The sequence below is a fragment of the Phyllobates terribilis genome, unplaced genomic scaffold, assembly GCF_046119375.1.
Source record: "Phyllobates terribilis strain yellow unplaced genomic scaffold, ASM4611937v1 Scaffold_4__5_contigs__length_816908805, whole genome shotgun sequence".
NCBI classification, from domain to species: domain Eukaryota; kingdom Metazoa; phylum Chordata; class Amphibia; order Anura; family Dendrobatidae; genus Phyllobates; species Phyllobates terribilis.
Genome location: NW_027362764.1, coordinates 781,728,063 through 781,733,664, shown reverse-complemented (window position 1 = coordinate 781,733,664; position 5,602 = coordinate 781,728,063). Strand labels below are relative to the sequence as shown.

At 42.5% G+C, this 5,602-nt stretch overlaps 1 pseudogene; it reads left to right on the top strand.

Moving 5' to 3' along the window:
* The first annotated feature begins 984 nt into the window (after nt 1-984).
* LOC141264721 (forkhead activin signal transducer 3-like) lies at nt 985-4,391 on the top strand (annotated as a pseudogene).
* Nucleotides 4,392-5,602: the final 1,211 nt, after the last annotated feature.

Sequence of the window (5,602 nt, the reverse complement as noted above, 5' to 3'; positions counted from 1 at the left end):
AAGCCCCCAAACACATTAGACTAATATGGGGGCATCGGCAAACCAACTGTCGGGGACGATGTCGATCGGGGATGTTAGGTTTCATACTTTTTTCTCTCAGAGATAATCCATCGGCAGAGATGGTTTTTCATAGAGAACACCAGAGTACTCGGCCGAACGAGCGCTTCTGTGCATGGGAGAAATAGCCGACATGGCTGTCGACCAAACGATCGGCAAAAGCTTCTAATTGTATGGGGACCTTTAGGATCCCTCAGCATTCGTATTATATCTGTTTTGGTCAGATAAGATAAAAGCAGCCAGAATGGCCATTTTCACTATAAAGATCGATCGTCGGGTATTTTGGTGAAAAAATGATTGTTTGTTTTCACCAATGTCTGACCAACAAATGATCGTTCTAAACACAGATCTCCGATGTTGGATTTTTTTCAGGCTGATGATGACCACTGGCTGCATCAATGGCTGAAAACAGTCTAGCATGGTCAATGTGGTCTGAGATGATGGTTTTCTATCGCCAACAAGCAATGTTCACAGAACTGAGGAATGATCATTCGGCAAAGGACCTTTGTCTGACATGTATGGAGGACTTCTCAGTGGTTAATCCAATGGCAAAAATGATCAAAATGTGTCACCAAGTATGACATTAATCACTAACGGGCTGCAACCTCCTCTACTTATACACTTGGGAAAAGCTATTAAGATTATAGTAAAACAGCGTCATACAAAAATCATGGAGATCAGAATCCATGAAGCTTATTAACTTATACTAGGGACAGACAAACATCTAAACATTTTCTTGCAAGTGGGGGGCCCACAAGACAAAACAACAAATACAGCTCATACAATTGAAGCTTCCATAGAGAGGCATGGGAGTCCAGTCTTTAGTAACACCCTCCACTTGACATTAGCCAAAGCAAATAGTCCACTGTAGAATTTAGGGCACATATGTCAAATTCTGGCCTGAAGAGTGAGTATATTTTGCCCGCGATGCTGGGTGGGTCCCCCGAGTATATTCTTGACTCTCTCTCCTCCATCATCGCTTTCACAGGCATCATGGATGCCTGTGAAAGCGATGATGGAGGAGAGAGAGTCAGGAATCAGCTGAAACTCCCTCTCCCCTGATTCCCCCTTTGCGTCTGACGTCTCAGTGCAGCGGGTGCGATCACATTGTTACAAAGCGCCCGTTGTACCGAGATGTGCAAAGGATCTGAAGACACCATGAAGAAACCAGAGCAGAGAGGGAACGGGCAGAGGTGAGTGTTTTTTTTTTAATGTGGGGCCCATCATACTTTATGGAGCACTATGTAGGCCCCTTATACTGTATGGAGCACCATGTAAGCCCCTTATACTGTACGGAGCACCATGTAGGCCCCTTATACTGTACGGAGCACTATGTGGGCCCATTATACTATGTGGAACACTATGTGGGGCCATTATTCTGTATGGAGGACTATGTGGGGCCATTATACTGTATGGAGGACTATGTGAGGCCATTATACTGTATGGAGGACTATGTGGGGCCATTATCCTGTATGGAGGACTATGTGGGGCCATTATACTGTATGGAGGACTATGTGAGGCCAATCTATTGCACCTTCATAAAATTGTAGATGGAATCACAAGGAAAAATCAATAAATGATTATTAATTTGGTCTTTTGTCTTTGGTAAATACAACTCTTCAGACAAGGGCACAAGCTGCCATCACTATGGGCGTTTATATACATAAGAGGCGGCAGGGTATACACTGAATGTATACACAATATATACATGACAAAACACATTTTAAGGATGGATCACACCCAAGGACTGAAACTTTGTGTATTCATACAGCTATTGTCTTCATGGATCTAGGTGTTTCTATAGCAGTTGAGGTGTAACCAGCAATGGGCTCCATCTTGTTTTGGGGGTATTACCATAACAAAGCCTGAGGTGGGGTGATCAGCACTTAACAAGCCCTTTTCACATCAGATCTAATATTGACATCTGTGAAGACAACAACTCAAACATCAACTCAACTCAACTGTGAAGACATCAACTTAAACATCCAAGCCCAGGGAAACATTCAATATGCCATCACCGATCCTGTTCAGCATTGAGAAGATACTGCAGATGGACTCCAACATGGACAGTGGTCCACGATAAGACGATGGTGCACAGTGTGACCCAAACATGACATCAGGTCAAGAGAAGAAGTCCTCCGGGAAAAAGAAAAATTACCAGCGATACCCCAAACCTCCATACTCTTACCTGGCCATGATTGCGCTGGTGATACAAAGTGTCCCAGACAAGAAGCTGAAGCTGTCGCAGGTAAGAGAACGATGTTATAAAGGAATAGGTTAGTGGGAGATGGACTTAGGACAATTAGAGAATAACAAGAAATCATTTAAGGCTGTTCTCACACTGAGTGGAAAAATTATGTCTTCTGCTCAATCACACAGAGGAAAAAATACTTAGATTTTCCTGCATTGTGTGAATAAACTGATAAATGTTATAACAGCAGAAAACATCCAGGTTCAAAGATTTCTAAACTTCTTGCTGGTTCTTTACCCTCAATACAAAACTTCAGTTCTAAGAAATGCTCTATAGGAAAGAATTCTCAATTTAGGATAGAAAGGTTCACTGTTATTAAGAAATTTGTAGGACTGAGGTTTTTTCTTTGCTTTTAGATTTTAGAAAAGATCAGCAACTTCTTCCCCATCTTCAATGGACGATACCAAGGATGAAAAGACTCTGTCAGACACAACCTGTCCTCTAACGACTGCTTCAGAAAGGTGAGGACTCCGTGTGGTCATTTACTGGGGGGATTCTCTTCAGATGGACGTTGCTGGTTTTCATGTATGAGGGGAGATTTCTATACATTTTAAGATGCATCATTTTATGAGATGGTAAATGGTGGAAATCGGGTGAAATCATCAATATGGTACACGGGGTAACACCTACTTAAATCGCTACAAATCCTGTCTTAAACCTTAAACATTTCATGATTCTAATACAAGATCTAATAAAATTGCTGTATTTTACAATGGTCTCTTAGATCAGGTCTCACTTTCTGGACACGTTTCAGCTCATAGTAATTTTATCTAATTCGCTTCGTACACGCCAGGTTCTCCTCCATAAACCTCATCACACACAGCGCTGTAGTTCTCCTCTAATGAGTCAGGACTTATCTTCATCTCACAGAATATTTATAACCGTAGTAATAATTTTCTAGCTCATGAATTTCATCTGCTTAATTTTAGGTGTCTTTTTTGTTACAATATTTTTTAAAGAATTTGATATTATTTTAGAAGGTATCATATTGATAACAGTTTCTGAAAATCTATTTCCCATTCCTAATATAATTGAAAAATAGTGCTTCCTAAAGACCCCTAAAAATAAACTCAAAGATGCCAGACTTTTCTATATTGATAGAAAATTTCCCTAGAAATTAGGGAACGATCCTACACCCCGCTCAAGGCCTTCACACAAGACACAGACATGGATACAGACATTACTTACATTAAAAATGTAGAAGGGAAAAGTCTGAGGCTCTGAGTAAAAAATGGAAACCTATTGTATGAACGTCTTCTACATGACTATGTATATACACGCTCAGTAGTAACCCTCCACATTTTCCATATAGCCACCCTTCCCATTTACAAAGTTATTATCACAATAACTTATTCTCTATGACCCCTATATACAGTAGCGACTTTATGTTCCTGAAATTAGAAATGTATTTCAACCATTATCTGATTTTATTTCATCTTTATTTCAGGAGCAGAAGGATCCAAAACAGACTCAGGCCAAAGGAAACTTCTGGACAGTGGATGTGAGTCGGGTCCCTCCTGATTCCATGAAGCTCCGGGACTCGGTGGTCAGCAAGCAGGACATCTACGCACCTGACCTGGCCCCCTACATCGTTCATGGATATCCCTACAGATCTATAGGTTCCCATCCTCATTCTCTTCCAAACCACATAGATCCCATCAGATCCGAAACAGAAGCAACTGCTCCGGCCAACTTTTCTGCTCCAGATTCCGAATTTTCTTTCCCAATGATTCTATGGAACCTTCCCACATCATATCCAGATGCGTTGATCCCCCTCCCAGTATACACCCACTTGTGCTTCATCCCAACTACCCAACCATAACCTTGTGTAACTACCCATCACCATCTAATTTTTATCCCCCATTTCCATCTTCTTCCAATCCGCCTTATTAATACTCCTCTAATCTACGACCATATTTACCCCTCCCCCACGGCCCCTGGATATGAATCCCCTTCTGTCAATTTTCCCCCCAACAGAACTGTGTTTGACATCTCAGGATGCTCCACACACGCTGGGAATATTCCCCACCAAGGTCCATCCAGGGACCACCAAGGACACTTCAAACTTCCCCGGCTTTTGTAAATAGTTGTTCGTTGTTTGCTTATTTTTGTTGTTTTGCTTTTAATAAACTGCTTTTCACTATAAACAGTTATTATCCTGGTTCTTTATATGTAAATGTGACCCTAAAGCTTCCCATGAAAATGAACGTTCTAGTCACCAACTATCTCTGTAAGATTCCGGCCTTAGTCTTTTTGGGTCAATATCTCCATAAACCTCTTGAAAAGAGATTCTGTATGGCTGTGTGCCCACGTAGCGTTTTGCAAGCGTTTATGCTGCGGAAATTCCGCAGCGTAAACGCTTCAAAAACGCTTGGTAATCCGCCCCCCATGGTCCTCAATGAGAAGCCGCACTGTCAATGCCCACGCTGCGGTTTTTTCCGCTGCGTTTATGCTGCGCGGAAAAATCCGCAGCATGTCATTTAATTTTGCGGAAGCGCGGCGTAATCGCCGCCATTGACTTGCATTGGGCCGCTTCAAATCCGCAAATATGTAAAAATAATTGCGGAAGTGAAGCGCATTTGCTGCGGTCTTGTACCTCAAAACCGCAGCAAATAGGAAGTGACGTCACAATTGGGCGTTCCATCCATTCATCCCATGAGCATCCCATAATCCAGGAAGACGAGAATCCCATAATATTCCTGTCTCTCAGGATCATGGCTGCTAACGTGGGATGGTATAAGCGCATGAATGTCAACGTGGGATTCATGATTAGTGTGGTAAGTGTCTGTATGTGTCTGTGTGGTGTGTATGTGGGGTCTGTATGTGTCTGTGTGGTGTGTCTGTGGGGTCTGTGTGGGGTCTGTTTGGGGTCTGTGTGCGCGGGTGTCAGCAGGCAGACATAGGCCGATGTGACACTACTACTCCCATCGGCCTATGTCTGTGCCCCGTCCACTAGTGCCAGCAGGATCAGCTCGATGGGAGCAGTAGTTCCCATCAGCCTGCTCCTGCTGTAAAATGTGCCCCAAAATTAAATTTAATTGCCCCCATATGTGCCTCCATATATTATTGACCCTATTCCCCCCCCCCCCTATTTTTTTTTTTTTTTTTTGGGGGGGGGTGCGGTGCTATCATTATTAAAGTTTTTTGTTTATTGGCCCCAATAATATCTGCCCCCTTTTTTTTCATTGGTGGCCAGTGGTTACCTAAAAAAAAGTTTATACATTACCTGTCCCCGCCGATCGCCACCTAAAATAAAGTAAAAAATAAAAAACTACACCTAATTCCCCGAAGCCA